The 23335-nt window shown below is 42.6% G+C and overlaps 1 protein-coding gene and 1 long non-coding RNA gene across 3 annotated transcripts in view; one reads left to right on the top strand and one right to left on the bottom strand.

Moving 5' to 3' along the window:
* Nucleotides 1-398: 398 nt before the first annotated feature.
* On the bottom strand, nucleotides 399-3785 carry LOC125752320 (uncharacterized). The gene is made up of 2 exons (XR_007401530.1): nucleotides 3363-3785; nucleotides 399-831 (listed from the first exon to the last, which is right to left on the bottom strand). It is a non-coding gene; the product is annotated as an uncharacterized LOC125752320 (long non-coding RNA).
* A 3020-nt stretch (nucleotides 3786-6805) lies between these two features.
* Nucleotides 6806-23335, top strand: part of HAS2 (hyaluronan synthase 2) — a 34987-nt gene continuing 18457 nt past the window's right edge. The window contains exons 1-3 of one of the 2 annotated variants that reach the window (XM_049092637.1): nucleotides 6806-6872; nucleotides 10277-10411; nucleotides 11651-11902. The gene's annotated coding sequence lies outside the window, so the exon portion shown is untranslated. Of the gene's footprint in view, nucleotides 6873-10276; nucleotides 10412-11306; nucleotides 11903-23335 lie in introns of both variants that reach the window. The other variant, XM_049092636.1, reaches the window with a different exon arrangement.

Here is a 23335-nt window from a genome sequence, read left to right as displayed (position 1 = left end):
ACCACAATTATTTCCCCTAAGGATCCAAATGTCACTATTTCCCCCCAAAATAAAAACTCTTAGCCTTTTAGATTAGAGCCCATATTTCAAAATATAAATGGGAGTATTTGGAGAGAGATAAAAGAACAAAGAACCTTTGAAGACTGATTTAATCTTACTTGGGTCAGTTACTGTGGATGTTTGGGGATGATTAAAATTTCATCTATCAAAATAAAAATAAGCCAATGACAGTTATTGTTAAAGAATAATATTTTGTAGAAGATATCAGCATTAGACTCCCTTTTGTCTTTGCTCCTTCCCTCCTTTTATAGGAATATGTATATTTTTAGGATCTAACACGTACCAGGCAGTGTGCTAGATGCTAGGGATTAATCAAAGAATAGGACAGAATCCGTCCCTTCCTAAAATGAATTACATGTTTTTACTTAAAAACTACCACCTACTTAGGCAGCACACATTCCTGCCTTATCTTAACAAGTGACAGGATTTTCAGCAAACTTGCCATCTTCACCAACTGGAAAAAGCAAAGTCACCCTCAGGTGTAGCTGGTCTGTTGGAGGCACTGAAGAAACAGAAGATCGTTCCTTCTTCCAATTTGTATCTTTCCATTGGCAAAAGGAGAGACCACCTGCAGAGTGATTCTAAGAAGACAATGCCTGTGGCAGAGTTCTTCATTAAGATGAAATGGTGGAAAACCATCATTTGGTTAAAAAGCAAAGTGGTGGATTTGAGAAAACACGAGACTGGAGGAAAAACATAGTGTGGGGCTCCTTCCGCAAGGCAGGTCACCTTGGGCAAATCATTTCTTCCATCCTACTTCAGGTTCTTCACCTGCAAAATAGAGGCAGTGACATCAATTTTATCTTTTCAGAGCATCCTTGGGAATAGCAAATAAACACAAGTAGTGGGGGCGCCTGGGTGGTTCAGTCCGTTGAGCTTCTGACTCTTGTTTTGGCTCAGGTCTTGATCTCAGGGTCATGAGACAGAGCCCCGCGTGAGGTCCCCTCTCAGTGGGGAGTCTGCCCCTAGGCCCACTGGTGTTTTTGCTCTCCCCCTCTCTCTCAAATAATCTTAAAAAACAAACAAATAAACAAAAACATAGGTAAGGAAGTGTGTCACTGCACATGTATCTAGTTCTTTTGATTTTAAACTTTATTATCTCCTTTTTTTTCTCTTGAAGTTTTTGTCGATGTAAATAAGTAGCATAAATCCAGATTGGCTCCTCCCAGAACATCCAATTACAGTACTGCATTAGGTCAGGTATATATATAGATATTAAGTAGCCAATCACTAACGAATTAATGAATTTACTTATGTAGCCCATATTGATTTACTATCTATTTATTATAAGACTTCACATCAGGTGCTCCAAGAGATACAAAAGTGAATGGCACTTTTTTTTTTTTTTAAGTTTTTATTTATTTATTCAGGAGAGACACAGAGAGAGAGGGAGAGACACAGGCAGAGGGAGAAGCAGGCTCCCCACGGGGAGCTCGATGTGGGGCTCGATCCCGGGTCTCCAGGATCGCACCCTGGGCCAAAGGCAGGCGCCAAACCTCTGAGCCACCCAGGGATCCCTGAATGGCACTTTTGTATCACTTTTCATGCTCTGACATGAAAGAATCTCTAGTTTTAAGAATTTATCCCAAGGGGATAATTGTACATGATTGGATCTTGTATGAATTGTACAATACCATGTCTTATAATATTTTTTATAATAGATAACAGAGAATAAGATAAAGAAAACAATGAAGCAAGAGAGATCAATTAAATAAATTGTAAAGTATTGCCAGCGTAGAATAATAAGCAGTTATTTAAAAAGACTAATGTAGATCTCTTTATCAATCAAAAAGAAAAGGTACAAAGATAAATGTTCTTCTTGCATAACTTCTATACATCGATCCATGAGTCTATATGAAAAAATTGGCAACATTTCTGAGTTTGTAGCCTCTTAAGCCATCTATTGTGGTATGATTCATTTACAACAAATAAGCATAATTTCTACAAAGACAATAAAGATATTTTCAAAGAACTGAAAGAAAGTGAGTGGCAGAGGACTAGTCCTCAACACCTCACAACCAAAACTAGTCTAAACATACAACTAGAGACTTAGTAAGGGATAAGTCTGATGGAAAGAATAGTGTGGAGTCTCCTAAAGGATAAGGAGAGATGAATAAGAATATCAAGCCAGGCAGAAACAGAAAAAGTATTTTAGGCAGAAAGGAGAAATAGAGTAAGTTACTGAGATGGAAACATGATCTAACTTGTTTACCGTGGGTACACTGGTGTTAAAGAACAAAAAACAATAAGTAAATATAAAGATCTAATTTTTTTAAAAGATTTTATTTATTTCTTCATGAGAGACACAGAGAGAGAGAGAGGCAGAGACACAGGCAGAGGGAGAAGCAGGCTCCCTGTGGGGAGCCTGAATGTGGGGCTCTATCCCAGGACCCCGGAATCACTACCTGAGCCAAAGGCAGTTACTCAGCCACTGAGCCACCCAGGTGCCCCCAAGACCAATTGGTTCTATTAAGTGATTAATGAATCAGGGAGCAGCATCCATCTAGCAAGCAGAGGGGAGTTCAGAGGAGGTGTACAAAAGGTTTTTATAGGAAAGAGGTTGGGGTGAGAAGTTATCAGAGAAAGAAAGGATTGTTCCAGGCATGGTCACATTCCCCTGAGGAGAAGGGCAGGGGATCTTATTAGGTAGTTTACCTCATTTTGGGGGGGATAGAGAGGGACAATATGATAGATTACCTCATTGGTGCTGATCAGATAATTCCTGACTGACTCATCAAGAATTACATTTCTGGGGGAAGTCGAAATTGTAATTAGGTTGGGTATTAAGCCCAGGTTTGGTAACTTGGCTTAGGTGAAACCATTTTTTTTTTTTTAAGATTTTATTTATTTATTCATGAGAGACACAGAGAGAGAGAGAGAGGCAGAGACACAGGCAGAGGGAGAAGCAGGCTCCATGCAGGGAGCCCGACATGGGACTCTATCCCAGGTCTCCAGGATCACACCCTGGGCTGAAGGTGGCACTAGATCACTGAGTCACCTGGGCTGCCCCGGTGACACCATTTTGACCTGCAGTTTTCTTTTTAACACTGTAAATGGAAAAGTTGGCTATCAAGTTGGAAAGTTTAAGGCCAGATCAGACTAAGAATTTGGACTTTTGCTGAGTTGACAATGAAAGTGGTGATATTTTAGGAGAATGATATATATACTCAGATTGCATGGTGGAAATTTTAGTCTTGCATCGATGGCAAGACTGGTATGGCTCCTGGCAGTACCACCCTTAGATCCAAGCATGAAAGGCCTTATTTCTGAGCCAATTTCCAGGGCTAGCAGAATCTTCTAACCTCAGTCTGAAGGGCAGGGGTCCAAAGAATAGTACAGTGGAGCCTGATGTCGGGAACTGTGGATGTACTTGGATGTGTAAACTGAGATTCAATGCATATTCAAGATGCACTGTGACCAAAAAAAAAAAAAAAGAAAGAAAAAAAGCACTGTGACCAGCTAGACCCCAAGACCTGACATTTACTGCTCACCTGTTTGTACTCACGTTTGTCCCACATTTTTCCTTAAGCTCTTCTTGCCAGCTTACCTCTTAACTCGGGCAAATGAAACCTGAAACTACCCCTCGGGTGATGGTGACTGTCCTGACAAGATCTCCAGCCCACCCAGACCTTCTGAGCTATACCACAGTAGGGCCTGTGCAGACAGACCATGGAGTGACATGTGGAATGACCCACCATTACCTTCACCTCATTATATTACTAAAATCTCCACCCAAGGAGAAGCCTCAGCCTCATTTACATAATACACAATGTATATGTAGGCATGTTTTCTTTTTTTTTTAAAGATTTTATTTATTTATTCATGATAGAGAGAGAGAGAGAGAGAGAGGCAGAGGGAGAAGCAGGCTCCATGCCAGAAGCCCGATGAGGGACTCAATCCCGGGTCCCCAGGATCGCGCCCTCGGTCAAAGGCAGGCACCAAACCGCTGAGCCACCCAGGGATCCCCCTAGGCATGTTTTCTTAAGGTGTATGTGCGACCCTATGCCTGCCTCTCCATACAATGACAGGGCTTCCCTGTCTAAAAACTCATCCTAACCCTAAACAAAAGGAACTCACTCACCCTCTCTTAGGGAGGAATGCCTTTGGAAGCTCTTCTGTGATCTCCTTATTTGCTGCAAATAAAAGTCTTTGTACAACAGTCACCCTAGTGCAATTTCTCACCAAAGAATGAACTCATGAACTCCTGTCGGTCCGGTTACCCATCACATTAGAGGATGAAGCTGGAAGTGGGAAAGAAAGAAGTCAGTTCGATTGATAAATATTAGGCATTTAGATATACTTAGTACTTTTGGGCTGAGTCCTGCAAATGCTAGTGGCAAGACTGTAGAATAGCCCATAGGAGATAATCAATACACTTTTGGAGAACGGATACTTGGCAACAATGAACACAGTAACTCAAGCTGAGGAGTGATGACAGAGAGTAGATCAAATTGGCCAGAATTTCCAAAAGATAAACTCTCCTGCGATACTTCCAATTCACTATAGTTAGTTACACATCATAAATTTCGCTATTTGGGAGACGGTTGGGAGGCCATGTTTGAGTTATTATATTTAGAAATATTTTTAAAATTTTATTTAGAAATTTAAATTTAATAAAGATGCAAGAAAATAGCAAATGTATCCCTTTTCTTTGCTCTAAAAGCAGAAGCGTAAATATTTATCTCAGTTAACCATTTATTTGTGGACACTCCCACCAAAGAAACTTGCCAGGAGCCCGGGCATAAAAATCCTTGATTCAATTAGCCCTGAATCACTGACTCATTGTGTGTGACCTGGGGCAAGTCACTTGACCTCTCAGCACCACAGAACATTCAGCTGGAAACATAGGTGTAAAGCAAGGGTGTGCTGAAAACCAGATGCCCCATCTAAACTGGCTTCCTTCGGTAAATATATCATGGAAGAAAAAGAACATTCAATTCTTTCAAATAAGTATTTTAAATTTGGCTTTTAATTCTCATACATGGGCTTCTTATAATATGGGTGGATTTGGTGAATACTTACATAGCAAATTCTTTATGAACTGCATACTTACTGCTGGTACTCAGTACCTTAAAAGGATTTTCTTGGAATTTTTTTTTTTTTTAAGATTTTATTTACTTATTCATGAGAGACACACACAGAGAGGCAGAGACACAGGCAGAGGGAGAATGTGGGACTTGACCCCAGGACCCCGGGTCATGACCTGAGCCCAAGGCAGATGCTTAACCACAGAGCCAACCAGGTGTCCCTTTTTCAGGAATTTAAAACCAAACTTACAGCTTTTAAAATCTTCAAGATTTGACCAGTTTTTAAATGTTTTGAATTCCGAGCAAATAGGGTGTCTGGGTGGCTCAGTCGGTTAAGCATCTGCCCTTGGCTCAGGTCATAATTCAAGGGCCTTCATTTGGACTGAGTCCCCACTAGGGCTCCCTGCTCAGCGGGGCGCCTGCTTTTCCCCTTGCCCCTCCCCCTGCTTGTGTGTGTGCTCTCTCTCTCTCTTAAATAAGTAAATAAAATCTTAAAAAAAAAAGTGAATTCTGAGCAAATCCAGGAATATACAGGAGCAGGAAGCATAACAACGAGGGAATAAGTTCTTGGGTGCTGCTCTTTCAACATAATAGTGTTTTCAGTGACAACAGTAATTATAGTTAAAATTGCTTGCTCACTCAGAGTTTAAGATGGATAATTTTATTTACTTTCCCCATGAACTTCTAAGGTCCAATTTTACTACAATGCCTGTTTTACATAGAGAGAAACTGAGGCATAGAGAGATTAAGCAATTTGCCCAGACTATACAGTTTTTCCCCAAACAGGTAGGGTGAGTTTAGAGCTCTCACTTTTCTACTTGATATCGCCTCACTTGTGGTAGAAATCACTGGATTCAGATGCAAGCAGATACCGTATTGACTGTATAAACCTCATCAATACAAAGATGCTGTCATTATAAAGAGAAATTCGTTCAATTCACAATTCAGTTGTATTCTGCAAAAGAGGCATTTCTATTTTTTTGTTATCCAAGTAGAGTTAGGGACAAAAATCGAATCTTAAAGAGCAATGTGTAAAAAGCCCAGGAAATGATCTCTTCATCTACAACATCCCGAAAGCAGAAGTTGCCAAGCATCAGAGGGCATAACAATAACCTGGGCAATTTTTCAAAATAGGCATGTTCCCAGGACTTGCTGCTATAGATTCTGATGAAGTAGGTCTGGAGTCTGGGCATAGAATCTGTGTTTTTTAAAAGCAGCTTGGTAACTGCAGTGGAGGCCACCCTCAGTCCACGCTTTCAGAGGGTTTTAACATTTCTTTTCACCCCAGACTCTGGGAGACACTGGGCTTTTCAAAACAAACAATAAGGCTACTTCCCAAATTGCTTAATTAGAAGCTTGACAAATTCGGTGCGAACAAACACCAGGTGCTATTTGCAAGAGGTGAGTCAGGACCCAAATCAAAATGTGTCCTGGTTCTTGGCTTTGGCATAATACATAGATGGAACCACGGCCTACTAAGTTCTCAAAGCCACAGAGATCTGGGTGCCCTCTGAAACTGTAAAATACTAGAAAAATATTGCTATGGGGAAGAATATTTGCATAATTCAGAAAAATATAGTTCTTTCGAATAGCTTCACAGTTACTTGGTTTTACTCCCAAAATTATCCTGATATCTATGGTAGGCAGGAAGTGACTAATGCAATGCATGGAGTCACACCTCTTAAGGTATTTTTAGGATGATAGCGGCAGTACCAGCCCTCAGGTGCCATTGGAATGGTAATTCGGCTAATTGGGTCTTGGAGCTAACACCTCTTTTGGATAAAGGTAGGAAGTCTCACTTTACTGAATGGGTTCAGGGTTTTTCCTCCCAAAGATTTCAGCCACCTGTATTTGAAGGCAGGCTTTTTTATCCTGAAAGTTTGGTATCATTTTGGATGCTGTTGTTTTCTTAAAAATCCAAGATCAGGTCTCAATGCCTGAGGAAGGCTAGATGTAATGGATTCTTGAAATATTTTGTATTTCTAGGTTTCTGTTCCCTTTGAATAGCTTTCTCCTAAATGCCTAAAGTTCCTTTAATTTGAGATTTCCTTTCCCCCCAAACTTACGATTTCAAAAGAAAATTAGTGTGAATCAATAGAGAAAATAAAAGGCTCATTTCGTTTTTTTCCCCCTTTTGTTTTCTTTTTCAACCTTTAACTATATGGTGTGTTTTACAATGAAGTAGGAAGTTGTAGTATTTCCAAAGACTGAATAATACTTCTTTGGGACAAGGAGATTTTTCGTTCCTCCATGAATAGGTTTTGGGGAAAGCTCTCTGTGAACCCTCTGAAACTGTATGAAAACTTTTGAATGAATATTTACTTTTCTGGGAACAGAATCACTTTTTTAAAAATTACACACCAAAAAGGTCCCTCTACCTAGAAACTTTAACAACTAGTCAGAAATAAATTTGTTTATAATAAACAGGAATAAGGAATAAGAAATAAATTAGCTTCTAGAAATTAAACTATCCTTTTAAAGATTTTAAAAAGCTGGAAAGTTCAGATCTTTTCAGGAGTTGAAATTTCCAAGGCAGATTATTTAAATAATGTGACTACTTACTCTAATTCCACAATTAAGACTATTAGCATCTGCTTGTGGACAAAGACATTATAACATCTTCCGCTTAGACATTATGATTAAGACTATTAGTTTGTGTGTTATTTCCTGTAAGTTTGTGTGTTATTTCCTGTAAATAAAAGAATTTGTACCAGAAAAAAAAAAAAAGACTATTAAAATTTCTTTTTTTTTTTTCTATTAAAATTTCAAAGGACAATTAGACTATAGGCTTCCCTTTGAGTAGCACTTTCTGCTTTTATTGATTTGTCATGTAAATTGTAAGCCCTTGTTGACAGAAATTATTGGCATTTAAATCAAGTAGGATAAATAGTCCTTTTCTGTAATCTTTGTCAGAAAAATGCAAGTGATAAATGTGTCCTTTAAACTATGTAAAAGAATTTGTTCCCCTTCCAATCTGAAATACATAGGAGTCTGGAGGTAATTTTTAAAAAGTAAATAGTCCAACAATATGAAAGTAAAGCTTCTGCTTATTCAGTGATTTAAGGTAAAGTTCCAAAATACAAGGCATTTTTTCTTTTTAATTAAAAAATATTATATATATAAATTTTATATAGTAAATATATTAAGTAAACTCTACACCCAATGTGGGGCTGGAAATCATGACCCTGAGATCAAGAGTCACAAGCTCTACTGACTGAGCCAGCCAGGCATCCCTCTATTTTTTTTTTTTTTTAAATAAATCATCCAGATGGTTGTATTTGGAGATTTTATTGTCAATCAAATTACAATCATTAATCTCAGGTCCTTTTGAGCATCAACCTTTCAAAGTGTAGACTAAGTCATATAATACTTTTTAAAAAGATTTTATTTATTTATTCATGAGAGACACACAGAGAGGCAGAGACATAGGCAGAGGGAGAAGCAGACTCCCTGTGGGGAGCCCAACATGAAACTCGATCCCAGGATGTGGCACCTGAGTGGCTCAGTTGGTAAACTGGATGCCTTTGGCTCAGGTCATGATCTCTAGGTCCTGGGATGGAGCCCCACTTTGGGCTCCCTGCTCAGCGGAGCCAGTCTTCTCCTTTTCCCTCTGCCTCTCCCTCTGAGTGCTCTGTTTCTCAAATGAATAAACAAAAAAAAATCTTAAAAAAAAAAAAAAAAGAATAGAAAGTCAGGAGAAGGGTATGAATACTTTTTGAATACCCACAATGGTTATACTGGAAACCACTGGGTTACATGAAGAACCATTGGCTTACATTACCTAGGAGTAGACTTTAGGCCTATACTAAGGTCTTAATATAATTTAACAAACTGTATCATCATAACAACTGTGTAAGGCAGGTATTTTCTTCATTTATCTACTAGGAAATAAAGGTCTAGTGAGGTGAATATGCTTCTAGTGAGGTGAATACAGATTCCACGGCTCACAATGCCACATCAAAGATTGGGTTTGAATTTCAGGTCTCTCTTATCCGGGATCGTCCCTAAGAAAATCTGATATATATAATAGTCTGCTCTCAAGAACTTTCATGTCTAGCTTTAAATTGTACTAGTCTCTTCCCTATTCTCTTGAGGTAGGGGGAACTGATAGAAATGGATGGATGTGCAATGAGCTTTTATATTCATTCATAGTCAGGCAACATTTTACTTTTTCTTAATGGGCCATGAATTTATAAGTACAAGGGACAAACAACAAATGTGTTTTTGTTTAATAAAGAAACCCAGCTTTACTAAATGTTCTCATTGCTGGAACTATCAGCACAGGGACAGCTAAATGCTACTAATCAAGAATCTGCAGTCCTGCATTACATATAATATTCCCTGAAATTTAGAGCTGAGGTTAAGTGTTCCCGTGGGGTCCCACAGCTAGACACTTGATACCCACAATTTTCACACTACCCCTAAATAAGCTTAATCCATATTATATGCAAGAGTACATAAGTTAGATGACATATTTTAAGTTACAAGTTAGCATTTAAAAACTACCATATATAAAAATAAATAAATAAATAAATAAATAAATAAATAAATAAATAATAAATAAAACTACCATACAACTAAAATTCAAGAAACAGGAGTCTAAATGGGATGAAACTGTGCTCTGAAATCTAAGCCAGTTCCTCAAGAGTTGAATCACCTAAGGCAGTGTTCAAAGGCTGAAGCCTTGAAGGTTTGTAGGGGAAAATTAGTAAGTGGGTTTCCCCAGAGCAGTGTGAAGTCATCAGACCTGGGTAATGCTTCCCAGAGGTGTAACCGCCGCGGGGGGGTGTGGGGGTGTGTGTGGGGGGGGTGGGGGGGGGGAGGTGGCGGAAATGCGTGGTACTTTGCAGGTCGGCCCTGGCTGACTACCTGGTATCGCAATAAAATTCTTGACCTCTAAGCACATCCCCTAACACCACACCCTGCGTGACTTGTTGAAAAGCATCGTTTCTAGTTTACTCGACTTTTCTCTTTCGCCTTGTTCGTTATTGTCCAAAATGCGTGATAAGCAGCAAGAACCCACTTTGCAAGGCCTAGCCGAGACCCAAAGAAGATACCTTGAAATACCAGGGATGCCTTGCAAGGGCAGGGAATAAAGACATCTCTTTTTACCCTAGAATAATGATAGCGGAACCGTCGAGGGCCAGATTAGTGAATTTGTAAACTCCCTCTCATTTTTTCCTAAACAGTGCCACCTACCGTCCGTTTTAAGTGATCAGGCCCAAAGAGAAATCGAGGGGGAAAAGGGTGACCGGCCCAAGGAACTCTTCCCAGCTTTAGGGCATTGGAAAAAAGGATGGAGAAAAGAGCGTCTCAAAGCAAAAGTAAGCATTTTGACTCGTTAGCTTCTCAGAAGGCTCGCAAGAAGCAAAGAGCCAGTTAAGTCATTCTCTTGGAAATGGCTTTTTCTAACCGCGCTACCTTCGAGGTCTCCAGGGCACGATTTTTATTTTACGTTTCATTTATAACGCGTGCTGCTTGCGTATCTCTACGTTAGGGGGTCAAGTTATGGGAAAAAGTCTAACTGCTTCGTCTTTTTTCCGCCCCCCCCCCCCCCCACCCATGGGAATGTCTGTGTAAGAGGGGCTGTGACACAGGACAGCCCAGAAACTTCCGAGCTCCTGCGAAGAAAGGGTTAACCTGTAGCCGATTTTATTTAGAGTCGCAGCCGGCTCTCGAGGTTCCAGGTGTGCACACACACACACACACACACACACCCTCCCCAGCTATCTCCCCCCCCCCCCCCCCCCGCCCGGGCTGTTACTTAGCCTAAGGGCACCACTTGGCCTGAAAGCAAATTAGCTAAAAGGTGCGGGGACTTTTTCCGCGAAGAGGGAATCCTCGCAGCTCAGCCTGGAGGTCGGGGATGTCTGCAGAGCGCGGCCTCCCCGCTCCACCGCTGGAGGGAAGGAGGGAATCAGGTGGCGGCCAGCATCCGCGCACGGCCTTTCTCTGCACACGTTAGCAATCAAGTTAATTGAATTCATTGGAGTTTAGAACCGGCCTCTAGCTCAGAGAGGGCTTTGAATGGCCAATTTCTCTTTCTTCCTCTCCCCCACCCCGCCTCCCGCCCGCCCGCCCGCCCGCCAGCCCGCCCGCCCGCGCGCGCTCCCAGTTCCCTCCCCCTGCGGGTTCCCCAGTCCGCACCTCCCTCCTCCACTCCCCCCAGCCCCCTCCCTCCTCCGCCCTATTAAAACACCCACCGGCTCTCTTGTTAAGACCCCCTTAACTTGGAGGAGGCAGAAAGCAACAACAGCGAGGAAGGAGAAGTCAAGACGTCTGGAAAGAATTACCCACCCAGTCCTGGCTTCCCGCAGCCCATTGAACCAGGGACTTGAACCAGCCCCAGCCAAAGACTTTCTCCTAATTCTGCGCTTCCCGGGTTCTGCTGAGTCTTCACCGGGCTTTTCTTGATACGAACAAGAAAAGAGACTTTCCGATATCAGGGGAGGGGGAAACTGGAGCGAGAAAAAAAAAAAATATATATATATATATATAAAATAATAATAAATAAAATAAAAATAAAGTTAATTTATTTTTAAAGCACAGATTTTTCTTTTAAGAATTAGACTGAAGTGCGACGGAGACCTTAACAAGAATAGTAGTGGAATTTCCTTTTGAAGTGGGGGAGAACCAAACGTTGAAGACTCCCCCATCCTTTTTAAATGTTGTTTTTAAATTTTTTATTTTTTTTGGCCGGTCGTCTCAAATTCATCTGATCTCTTATTACCTCAATTTTGGAAACTGCCCGCCACCGACCCTCCGGGACCACACAGACAGGCTGAGGACAACTTTATGACCAAGAGCTGAACAAGGTATGTTGCACTGGCGCGAGACGGTGAACCAGGAGGGCCCCCCGAATAGGCCAGGGAGAGGGAAGAAATGATCCACATCAGCGTTAAAAATTTTTTTAAAAAAAAACTGTAAAGCTGGGTTTTTCGACAGAAAAGTTTGAGGTCTGCCAATTGCCCAGCAGCCTGAAAATCAGGGGATATTTCAGATCACTGTCAGGCTTGGCGGTGCATCCCTGTCTTTTCCCATCCCTGCGGCGCTCGCCAGCAGTCCGCTGCCTTTCTGGGGACACAGGTAGCCTCTCCGCCTGGGACAGCCTGCACGTCCCGGGATGTAGTTTTCCACTCCTCGCCTTCCGGAGCCGCAGAGGGGCTCCCAAGTTAGGAAACAAGGATTTCCACTGTGCAGGGAAAAGGCATTCCGCGCAGCGGCTCCCCCCTTGCCCCTTCCTTCCCATCCCTTCCCACCCCCTCTCCCGCCCCCCCACTTTGCGTGGGGAGGACAAACCTGGAACAGCCCGGCGCCTTTTGCTTCTAAGGGGCGGGGTGGGGGGGGGACCCGCTGCTTACTTGGAATGCAAAGGGTTAACGCGGCCCGGGCTCCCCGCTCCCGAGCGCCGGGACCCCCGGGAAGGAGGGTCCTTCGCCACCTCCTCGCAGCTACCGGCCTCGCTCGGCCACTCCCACTTCCCCGGGCTTCCCCTCCTTTGCACTCTCCGGACCCCCAGAAAGCGTCAGGCTGGGTCCGCGCGGGCTCAGCCGGGCTCCGGAAGCCGCGCTCGGGCGGGGGTCCCGGGGTCGCGGGGTCCCGGGGTCCCGGGGCAGGGCGTGCGTGGGGCCCGCGGGCGGCGGCACGGTCCCGGGAGCCGGCTCCGACGTGGCACCGAGCACGCTGGCGCTTCTCCCCGCGGGGGCGGCGCGGGGCCCGGCGGGCGGGGGGCTCGGGGTGCAGCCGCGGCGCGCGGCCCGGAGCTGGGAGCAGGGGCGCGGCGGGAGGCGAGCCGGAGGCTGGGTCGGGATGGGGACCGTCTACACCCCGGGCGGAGTGCGTCAGGCCGCCGGGCGGGAGCGAGGGCTCGGATCCCGGTCCCCGTGAAGGGGGGCGGGGGGTGAAAGGAGGGTCTGTGCGGGCGCGGCGGCGGGGAGCCTGCCCCTGCGGCGGGGACACTCCAAGGAGGATTCAGGCTGGAAAGCGGGGCAGGGAGCGGGGGGCGGAGCTGGGAGGGCTCCCGAGCCCCGGGTCCTATTACACCCGCTTGGGTCCAGCGCCTCGCCCTCCAGCCCCCAAACCCCCCCGCGGAGGAGGGGACCCCGCGCCCCGCGCGCCCCCGGGGAGCGAGCCGCGGCCGCCGTGCCCCTGGGTGCGCATCGGAGCCCGCGCCCCCTCCCTGCCCACGTCCCCGGCCTGGGCACCGCCGCCGCCCGGCGTCTCCCGAGCGGCCGCCCAGCTACGCCGCGCTCCAACCCACGTGGCTGGCCAGGGATTGCCTTTGACGTCACGCCCTGGGGGGAGGTGTGACGCAATAGGTCGGGGAGCCCTGATTGGCCCCGAAGGGCTTCCCCGAGCTGGAGGCCTGAGTATATATAGACTCTCAGCTCTGGGTTAGGAGTAAAGCGAAGGGTGTTGGTAGCTGGGCTTCGCGGAAGGCGAGGGGTGTGGGGCGGGGCGGGGGAGTTCTCTGCCCGTGGTGGATGTCAAGCTCTTGTTCTCCCCCAGGCAGGTTTCTTCTTTGCAGTGAAGGAGGAGGATAATGTACCTTTGGAAGCGTTAAACAGGATTAAGTTTTATTATTATTATTATTATTTTTTTTTAGAAAGGCAATTTAAACTTTTTATTGTATTTTATTTATATATTTTTTTGATTTAAACTTTTTAAAAGGTCAACACGTATTCAAACACATTCAGTGGGGAGAGGTTTAAAATTAAAATGTGTATTTACGTAGATGTGGCTAGGGACAGATATTTATGCCCGTCAGATTGTTTGTAGATAGGGTTTTAAATTTTACAAAACAGGACTGAAGGGAATACTTAAAATCTAACCATTTTCTTTTCATTCCAATGTGTGCAGATTGATTCATTCATTATATTTTGGCTGCGCTTTTCTAGATGCTAAATAAGGTTACTTAAAGTACTGAGATACTGCATTTTTTATCCTTCCTTTTTATTTTTATCATTTATTGATTGATACTACATTTTTAGTACTCATCATATTCATTACAGGTCTTTTCACTACTTGGCTATTTTCGATTTTCCATAGAAGTTAACTCTTTAAAGTGCCTATTTTAGTAGTTATGTCATGTGTGAGTTTTCAGTTTTGGGACAAGTATTCAGAATTCTAGGTCAACATTTCTCAATGACAGCACTGGAATTAGAATATGAACCCTTCTATTCACTTCTGTTACGTATTCCTCCTGAATTGGAGGAATAGCAAAATGTCTTGTAGATTTATTAACAAACGTATTACCTGAGTTGCTTGTATTGTACATGAAACTAAATTTTTTTTTTAAGACTTTTATTCATTTATTCATGAGAGACACACAGAGAGGCAGAGACACAGGCAGAGGGAGAAGCAGGCTCCCTGCAGGGAACCCAATGTGGGACTCGATCCCGGGACTCCAGGATCACTCCCAAGGCCGAAGGCAGGCACGGAACTGCTGAGCCACCCAGGTGTACCTAACTCCTTACTTTACCAGAGAAGTTATGCAGCTTCCAAAAATTAAGGTCTTAAATCTGACGATTAGCAGCAGATTTGAATGTCACTCTCCACAAAGCAAAGATGTAGTAGCTGCCTTCCTGGAACACAGGGATAGAGCAACAAATGAGTCAGAAACTCACCAGTAAGTAGTCAGATTGAAACTAATTGTTTTTGTTAGGTTTATAGAATAGCCTCATAGTTTTGAATCTTGTAAACACTTTTTTTTAAAGATATTTATTTATTTATTTATTTATTTATTTATTTATTTATGATAGACCTAGAAAGCGAGAGGCAGAGACACAGGAGGAGGGAGAAGCAGGCTCCATGCAGGGAGCCCAATGTGGGACTTGATCCCGGGACTCCAGGTTCATGCCCTGGGCCAAAGGCAGGTGTCAAACCGCTGAGCCACCCAGGGATCCCCCTCGTAAACACTTTTTTATACATGGTTTCTGGACCAGTTGTCTTTTAAAACAAAAATTTTTTAAGATTTTATTTATTTATTTATTTATTTATTTGAGAGAGAGAGAGAGCACGAGCTGGGGTGGGGGGAGGGGTAGAGGGAGAAGCAGACCTCCCATCACGGAGCAGGGAGCCCCACACAGGGCTCCATCCTAGGCCCCTAAGATCATGACCTGAGCTGAATGCAGATGCTTGACCAACTGAGCCACCCAGGTGCCCCTAAAAATTTTTTTTCTTGAAATTTTAAAGCACAGACTGTTCATGGATTCATTTAGTGTCTCTTATTGGAACTGTGGGGAAAACCTTTATGGATAAGGTGTGGGTCCTCTTGGGCAAAGTTATATTGCAGTGTTACATTTCTTTAATTGAATTATAGTTCACACACAATGTTACGTTAATTCTAGGTATACAACATAGTGATTCAACAAGTACGAACTTCATGCTGTACTCACCACCAGTGTAGCTACTCACCTCTCCTCATCATACAGCATTGCAATACCATTGATTGTATTCCCTATTTTGTACCTTTTACCCCACAACTTATTTACCTGGTTACATTTTTTTTTTCAATTTAAGAACAAGTATTACATTATTAGCTTCCTGACTTTTATATAATGTGGGAGTGATGAATTAATGTAATTAGAGAACAGAGCATAAACTCCACTGTCCCCTTCTGGGTTCTGGGTTCTTTCTTTCTTTCTTTCTTTTTTTTTTTTTTTTAAGATTTATTTATTTATTCATTAGAGAGACAGAAAGGCAGAGACACAGGCAGAGGGAGAAGCAGGCTCCATGCAAAGAGCCCTATGTGGGACTTGATCCCACGATGCCAGGATCACTCCCTGAGATAAAGGCAGATGCTCAACCACTGAGCCACCCAGGCGTCCCTGTTTTTTTTTTTTTTTTTTAAATTCAAATTCACCCAGGTTATGTCCCACTAAGAGGCTGCAAGGACCAACCCAGTGGCAGCTAATGTGACAGCTGAATGGGGGAAGATAGCTCCCTGTAGAAAAATCATTTCCACTCCAACTTGGTTTTAATCCTTTCCCCTCTAGCGGCAATCTGCATAGAATAAATGTCACCCCATTGAATATACCTTAAATTATTCAAGTATATTTTGAATGTCATCAATGTATACAAATGTATATAGATGTGTACAATGTATACAGATGTGTAGTATATACTATATAGTGTATCCACTATACATCTATATATACTATATATATACATACATACATATATATATATACATACATACATATATATATATGTCCTGTCCACAGTCTATCTTTCCAAGTTATGCCCCCCTGGGGGGGGGGGTTGGAAAGATGGGGGGCAGGGCTTGAACTCAAGACCCTGAGATCAAGAATGGCATGATCTACGGACTGAGCCAGCCAGGTACCCCTCATAACCTATGAAAATGTTGTTGATATTAGAGTCAAAATAAATATAATGAAGTTACACTCTTAAATATATTTTTTAAGATTTTATTTATTTGAGAGAGAGCAAGCAGGAGCAGGAGCAGCGTGGGGTGGGGGCAGGGGGAGAGAAAGAAGCAGGATCCCTACCAAGCAGGGAACCAGATGTATGCTTAACTAACTGAGGCACCCAGGCACCCCTCTTAAATTTTTTTTTGACTTTAATAAAATAGTTCCAAAAGAATGTCTCTTAAATTCATTATTTTTACTGCAAATTTTTAAAAAATAAGATGCAGTTCACATTTTAATGGAATTTGTCATACAAAAAATATACTCGAAGAAGTCTTTATAAATAACTATAGTGTAGGGCAAAATATAATAGGGTCCATAAAAAAGTAAAATAGCTACTGTTTATCACATGTCTAATATGTATCAGGCACTGAGTTAGATACTTAATATACATTATATCTAATTCCAACCCTCTATAAAGAAAATTTTGTAATTAAAGGAACCTTGCCTCAGATTAAGCAACTGAATCAAAGTCACAGTGTTTAGTGAGGAATGTGGATGGAATTTAGTCTAATAATTTTTGAATATCTTGCCTTGGACCTAGACCATGCTGCAGCTGGCCTAGTCAAGTTTTATGGGGGCTTAAACTGAGAAGAAATCACATCTGAGAGAGATCAGAAAAGATTTCATGAGAAGACTTGGCATTTGTGGTGCATATGGCTACATGGGGTTTTGACCTATAAAGATAGTGCCCAAGAGCCAGTGGAGGAGGAGCATAGAGAGCAAAGATTCTATGCCAGGGCTTTTTGCAAACTTTCTCCTTTGCCATGCTGAACTTTAGGATGAAGTTTGTGATGGTGAAATTCAGGAACCGATAGGGCAGTTGGGGGAATTGGCATCCTAGGAGTAATTAATACTGATGGTACAAATGAAGAGAAATCTGAAACCCAGAGATCTGGATCCAGACACAGCTGGGGTGACAAGGCCTTTGACAGGCCTCAAGCCTAACCTTGCAAGCTTGGCTCCAGGGTCTCTGCTAGGATCAATGCAGTGGGACTGGTAAGACAAAGGCCAACTTCAAAGCCAGAGAAGGAGAGGAGGTCAGAAGGGGACAAGCTGAGGGTCATGTGCTCTAATATGTCCCAGAGGGTAATGTGCTATAATGTGAAGACTGTTGAGAGGCTTTCTTTGGGTACTTTTACCTCGGATTTCTGGTCAAGAACAGTAGCAACAATACACAGGAGGGATGTGTATGTGTGTCAATGCAAATAAATCATTGAAGTTTTCTTAGACTTTAACCCAGTGATTGCCACACTTTGTTGCAATGAGAATCGCATAAGGAGATTTGAAAACTACTGATGCTCTGTAGCCACCCTATACCAACCAATTAACCCAGAATGTTTCAAGAGGCACCCAGGAGTAGATTTTACAGATGCCCCAGTAATGTGGATGTACATCAAAATTTGGGAACCTCTTCTTTCTACCTTTGCTCATCATACCTTCGTAACTTATTCTTAGCAAGCAAATGCCTACAAGCAGAGTATGTCTTATATCACCAAGAGGCAGGTTTCCAGGATCCTTGCTAGTGTCACCTAAGTTAATATTCTTAATTCTAATCATTCTACATATGATTTGATCTGTAGATACAAGTTCGGGGTAAAGAAAACCTGTGTTCTCGAACCAGGTCTGCTATTTATGAGATGTGATTTTGAGCAATGCATTCGCTAAGTAAATGTCCTTTACGTATCTCCATTTGGTCTTTGTGTGTCTAAATATTGGCTACCAGTTCAAAAGACAGCAACCTAGTCTTCAGTGGATTTTAGGATATAATAAGGAAGAGGAACAAGTGCACTCCATCAGTTAAGTTACTCTCCCTTTACCTTAAGACATTGAAGCTGTTAGTATCCCATTGAACCTGAGATAAATATATATATTCCTTGCCTACTTACAGGAAGCCCGCCAAGAGGTTGTATTTCTATTTAGCAGATGAGGAAATGAGGCTCAGGGAGTAGATACCGAGAGGAATTTATTACTCTTTGTATTCCTCCTTCAGGTGAAGAGCATGCCCACATTGCAACATACATTCATCCTGATAGATACTCAGCTATGGGTGGTTATGATATGACAATTAATGAAGTTTCAACCCTAATCCCCCAAATTTGAAGTTCAGAGATACTGATTGTCTAAGGACACATGGCTCATTCACAGGAACACTCAGTTTGTCAGATATCTAATATAAGGCAGAGCTTGGGCTTGAATCCATTTCTTCCCAGCCCAGCTATGCTCACTATGCCACGATTATCCCTTATTAAGGGAAGGAGAGTCTGACTGATTAGCAGGAGGGCAACAAGTGGCAGAGAGTGAACATCACTGAGCTCTAACTGTTGGTACTTTATTTAGATACTTGTGAGTTCTCTTTTAATTTTATTTATTTGTTTATTTAGAAACACCATGCTCTTTTTTTAAAAGACTTTATTTATTCATTCATTCATTCATTCATTCATTCATTCATGAGAGACCCACAGAGAGAGGCAGAGACACAGGCAGAGGGAGAAGCAGGCTCCATGCAGAGAGTCCGATGCGGGACTTGATCCCGGGACTCCAGGACCACTCCCTGAGCCAAAGGCAGATGCTCAACCACTGAGCCACCCAGGCATCCCCTCTCTCTTAATTTTAAAAATCTGTCTTGTGGAATCAACATGATGATTTCCATTTTATCTTAGATGAAGGAAACTGAAGATGTCAAGTATTATGTAACTTGTTCAGTGAGACCGCACCATTAAAAGAAAGAGCCAGGAATCTATCCCAATTCAGTTTGATTCCAGAGACGTGTAGGTGTGCATGCATGCACCCGCAAGTATACACACACCCGAGTTATTAGATCCAAACACGAAACAGTATATGGATCAGTAGACAATAAATATTGTAAGAGTACCAGATTTCAAGTTGATAAGAGATTACCTCATTACCCTCCATGTCCCAGACTTGACCTCTGGATTCATAAGGTTCCTCAAATTGTAACTGGAGCAATTTCTGGAAATGCTTTTGGAAGGCCACTTGCCTTTTCTGACTTATCCAAAGATCTTCTACAGCTGGCCTGGTACTCCCTACAACCATTACATTTAGATAGTTGGGCAAGAAATTTTTTTTTTTAAGATTTTATTTATTCATGAGACACAGAGAGAGACAGAGACACAGGCAGAGGGAAAAGCAGACTCCCCGTGGGGAGCCTGATGTGGGACTCGATCCCAGGACCCTTGGATCATGACCTGAGCTGAAGGCAGATGCTCAATCACTGAGCCATCCAGACATCCCAAGGGCAAGAAATTTTTTAAAAATAAAGAAAAACCTTGCTGGTAGAGGGGTAAGTAGTCTTAAGGGTTCAACATACATTCATTGACCCTGCAGCGGAGATAGGAGAGGGGTCTGTTCTTTGTCTGCATTGACTGCCTGAGTCCAAAAGGACTAATTCATTTATTCAGAATGTCTTTATTGCATGCCTACTATGTGCCAGACCCTGTTTTTGGTACAAGAACACACAGTTTGTTGAGATCATGAAATCTCTGTAGCTGTAGAGTATATATAGGACTAGTTAGAAAATCCAGCAGGGTCTGGGGAGAATCACAGGGAGTGAAGAAAGGGTAGGGTGGAGGAATCATTTTAGAAGGGAGTGGTAAGCTAATACCTCTCTGAAGAGATCTCACTTGGCCCTAATCTCTGTAGCCTTTCCCAGATGCTGAGGACTAATTTGCATTCACTTCTCTTCTCCCAGATTCCAAACAGAAGGACCACTTTAAGAAGCTGTGAGAGCAGCTGTCCTTCTAGCTCATTCCACATTGCTTTCTGGTTAATAAGACATCAAAGGGGAAAAAAAAGGCTGATACCCAATGACCTGTAGAGAAGTACTTGGGGTATGTGAGCTAACAGCAAGGCTTATATCTGCTCTACAGGTGGAAAAACGAAGGCAGGAGTGCCTTTCTTATGGTAAAGCAGGATTTTGGCTGCAAGCATTAATAGAACTGATACTGTATAGATGGAACCACTAGTTTTCTCTGGGATAGTGTCATTCTATGCCCTTTTGGGCTGCATCTGCATAGAAAAGTATATGAGCCCAGAAATCTTCCCTGAGTGTGGGCTGATCTCGTATCTGTACCTGAGTGTCAATTCCCCATTTTCCATGGTAGCAGGAAAGTTCATTTCTAACATGTCCTCACACAACATGTTGTATTAACCAGACACAAAAGGATGCTGCCTCTTTTGTCATGATGATTCAAATGTATTCAGAAAATATTTACTGAGAATACTCTAATCTGGCATTATGCTACCATGTGGATTCTACTCCTGATTTTGTGACTGTGGACAAGTTACTTGAATACTTAAGAGTCTTGGTTTCCTCGTCCTATGTAAATGTTATTTGTAACATGAGATTAAGAGTACATTTACCATTTAAAGTTAAGATTAAATAGGATCATGCTACTCAACAAAACAGACAGAGCTTGCCCAGGTGCCAGGAACCTAATGAACGGTGAATGTTAGTGGATATAATAGTGATGCCAAGGATGATGTGGATGCATAAAGTCCCATCCATTCACTCAGCAAATATTTACTAAATACCACCCATAAGCCAGGCAGTGTTGTATGTCCTTGAGGCACATGAGTGAAAATAGATTTTTAAAAAATCTGTTGACTTTGTGGGACTTATATTATTGTACATTAAGGTATTCTCAAACATTTGGTTTGGCTTAGAATTCCGTGAAGACTAGTAGTTAGTGAATAATTAGTATCAGGTGTAATAGTAGCTTAAAAATCAATTAAAGTTTGATTTGGGCAGAAAAAAAGAATCCAGGTTTTAGGTCTTAAATACTACTGGAAGGTGGATTTCTAAATCCCCTTTCTATGTAGCAGTAGACTCTTATGATCCAGGATGGAACTAACCATATTTCCCAATTTAACAATCAAGCCATATGTCTGACAAGGAGAGTTTGCTTATGAAACAGAATCTGAATTGAGGATTGTCTCCCAAAGTCTCACACATATGGTGCCCATATCTCTGAAATTGCCCTGGGGGAAATTATAAAGAAACACTCTGCGTGTCACTCCTTGAGATCAATGTATTCCCTCGGGAAAGCTGGCTCTGAAATGTGCCTTTTGCCCTTTGGCCTGGCCAGAGATGTCGCCTGTGTCATACCAGGCAACAATCTGATACGTCGCCGAAATAGGTTCGATTTTAGTCATGTTGCTGTGGTTTACTAGCAGCTTTTCCCAGGCTTCAAAGGGACATTCTGTAGACTCCTATGATGTAAGAGGGTGTTCCCACTTCAGCTGTGGCCAGCAGATGCTATGTGCACACTCTCTTTGTCCACGTGTGCTGATAAAAGCAAGGAAAATGTGAATAATGGAAAAGAATGGCAGGCAGTTCTTTTGCTGGCTCTGGTGATTTTAAACACAAGCGAAACACACACTTCAGCTTCTCCCTGGCAGAGCGTTTTGGTCTCCTTGAAATTTTTCACTCTTGTGAGAATGACTCACGTCTTGGAAACGTCAAGTTCCAAGTCTGGTGCTCCCCGCACCTTTAGGCATTGGTTAAAGTGCCCGATGGGAGTTTTCAGCATCCTGTCAGCTGTTTGAATTAACAAGGGATGCTGTGCTCTCTTGCCTTTCACTGGAAACTCAACATTTCACTGTTCCCCAGCACCGTGAATTTTCCATTGTGTTGTGATTACCTTAATCAGTCTCTGATGTCCTATGGAAGGATGCGAAGGGGACCGCATCTGTGTACTGTTGTTTCAGCTTCCTTGTTAGCCGATATTTCAAACTGCATTGTGTCTTTTGGTTTTGTAAAACCCTTTCAAGAAACACTTTGATTTGGCTCCTCACTGCAGCTCTGTGAAGGTCCTTGACAAATACTATTAGCTCCACTTAACAAAGGAAAATAATGTCCACAAGCTGGAATCCTGGTCACCAGGCTGCTTTGCATTACCCTGGTTGTATAAGTGAGGGGGAGGTAGACTCAATTCACAGTGGGTAAAAAAAAAAAAAAAAAAAAAACACACACACACCCAGAAATTATTTCTTGCTAACTCAGTGTCCAAGGCAGGTCTTCCTGATTGGTGGCTGGCTCCCTTCCACGTGGGAATTCAAAAACCAAGATCCCTCTATCTTTGGGTTCTGCAATCCCCCCGGGGAATTTGTTGGTATGTGCATCAAGCCTGTGGAAGGAAAAGAGATTGCTCCTGACTCTCCCTCAAGTCTTTATTGGAAGTGGCCCATCTCGGGTTTCCAAAAGCTGGAACACCAGGGCCAGCCACGTCAAGCAGTCTGTGCGTAGGAGAGGAAGCACGATTGATGAGCCAGTCATGCAAAGGGTCCCCAAAGCATAATGCATATCCACTCAGGACCACCTCAGTGGAATATGAATGGTGCCTCTTGGATCTGAGCGATGTGTTGACCACACAATGAGTAACAACCAGCATCATACTGGGTGCTACGTGGACATTCAATTTTAAGTCAATGTCAGAGTCGGAAAAATAGAAACAGCATATCCAGCAAGAGACTGTGCAGAGATAATTGCTTACTTTAAGTTTCCACTTAGAGTAGATTTACTCAGCTTTCAAAAGCTGGTTGAATTAAAGAATAAGGTTAAGTATTAATTATACATAGATAGGATGAAAACCCTGAAGTCAGTGTGAATGATTGAAGATCGGGACACTGCATTTATGCCAACTGTGTCCTTCATTATAGTTCATTATTGAAAGAGGAAGAAAATAAGCTTTGTGTGAAAAGTTCTTATTGTGACTTATAATAAGAAATACATATTTGGTCTTCATCTTGTTCAGGGCAGAGCTTCTAAAACCCTTGGTACATTGAAGTGAGACACGG

Source organism: Canis lupus, chromosome 13, assembly GCF_003254725.2.
Source record: "Canis lupus dingo isolate Sandy chromosome 13, ASM325472v2, whole genome shotgun sequence".
NCBI lineage: Eukaryota > Metazoa > Chordata > Mammalia > Carnivora > Canidae > Canis > Canis lupus.
Note: the sequence above shows the minus strand (reverse complement) of the source record. Positions and strands in the feature narration are given on the sequence as shown.